Here is a 1630-nt window from a genome sequence, read left to right as displayed (position 1 = left end):
GGTCTGTTCTGAATGTTGTCACTTAAGGGGAGGGTCCCCTTACCCTTGTCACCTTCAGTCTCCATTCAAATCATTTTAGCTTGGTTCTACCTTGATTTTCCTTTAAGCATTCCATTAGACACAAATTGTTGACCAAGTCTGAGACTAAGACAAGATCCAGCCGCACCCAGTCTCTGTCAGGAGTGTAGAAAGCAGGGGGCATCTGTTCTGAACCTCATGACTCGGCAGCAGGGTCTCCCTTGCATCTTTGTGCCTTCAGGCACTATCCCAATCCCCTTTAGCTCAGTTTCACCTCGATTTCCCTTTCTACACTTCATCTATGTAATAAGTAGCAGAGTGAGCCTTGCCATATAATTCTGTTCAATCATGCCCTATTTCTAATCTGCTCTTGCTTATACCTTTGATGGTCATTTTTTGAGGGACACTAAATCAGTCATTTTTTACATACTCTCCCCCATCAATCAGTATAAGGAGCCAGCACCAGCACCAGCACAAGCAGCAGGAGCGGCAGCAGCAACAGCAGCAGCAGCACTAGCAGGAGCAGGGAGGACACTGACGAGGTGGCCGAGTGGTGAAGGCGATGGACTGCTAATCCATTGTGCTCTGCACGCGTGGGTTCGAATCCCATCCTCGTCGGCCAGCTCAGGGTTTGCAACAGAGAAGGCTTTGTTTTGAGACAAGGTGTTCAAGTTTCACAGCACACACCTCAGCCTCTTCTGTCTGTGCACCTAGGGAAGAGGAACAAGAAGGGAAACAGGGCAGATCCATAAACTCACAGGAATCTCACTGATTCCTTGAACCACGCAATGATGCCTTGATCATCTGCAATGATGAGAGAGCAAAATACCTGGGAAGTGTGTTACAAGAACAGGTAGCACAGGAAGGTGCTTGGGATTCGGGAAGCGGGGGTTTATGAAGGAGAAGTCATTCTTACCAAGCTGCCAGTCTTCTACAGGGAGGTGAGTAGCCTGATGGAGAAGGCACGAGCAGTGGATGCTCTTCACCTTGCCTTCAGAAACGCTCAACAGGTCATAGGATCAAAAAAGAAAATACAAGTAAAGCACTTTCTGTCACACAACATTTGAAGTAAGATTTTGATGGGACACATTACTCCTACCTGTTGGCAGAGTTTCAGAATCGCTGGGAGTGGAAGAGGCCTCCAGAGATCCTTTAGTGCCAGCCAACTGGTTCAGCAGGGTCACCTTGACCTGCTTGCTTAGCACGTAATCCAGTTGCGTTTTCAACACCTCTAAGGATGGAGCCTCCACTGCCTCTCTGGGCAACCTGGTCCACTCTTCGACCTGCCTCACGCTAAGATTTGCCTTGAATTTCATGTGTTTGATTTGTGCCCTTTACCTCTTGCACTGCCGGTTGGTACTGCCGGGAAGAGTCTGGCTCCTTCTTCACCCTCTCCCATCAGTTATGAGAAGAGTCCAGCCCCCACAGCACTCACAGCCTCCCCTCATACTTGAGACACGCACAGCACTTAACCAGTTGCGTGATAAAGCAGGGATGTGCAGAGGAGACCCGTGTGGAGGCAGGAGAAGGCAGCAGTGAAAGGCAGTGAAAGGATGCACTGGAAAACATGAGGATGTTTTCTGGAAGGATGAAGAAAGCAGAGCTCCAGGGG

General features: G+C 49.2%; 1 non-coding gene across 1 annotated transcript; it reads left to right on the top strand.

Annotated features, from left to right (window-relative positions):
• The first annotated feature begins 554 nt into the window (after positions 1–554).
• TRNAS-GCU (transfer RNA serine (anticodon GCU)) lies at positions 555–636 on the top strand. The gene has a single exon. It is a non-coding gene; the product is annotated as a tRNA-Ser (tRNA).
• The last annotated feature ends 994 nt before the right edge of the window (positions 637–1630 follow it).

This window comes from Pezoporus wallicus, unplaced genomic scaffold (assembly GCF_028554395.1).
Source record: "Pezoporus wallicus isolate ANWC-B61680 ecotype Strahan unplaced genomic scaffold, APGP_CSIRO_Pwel_v1 contig_9426, whole genome shotgun sequence".
Taxonomy (NCBI): Eukaryota; Metazoa; Chordata; class Aves; order Psittaciformes; family Psittacidae; genus Pezoporus; species Pezoporus wallicus.
This window is presented reverse-complemented; position numbering and strand designations above follow the sequence as displayed.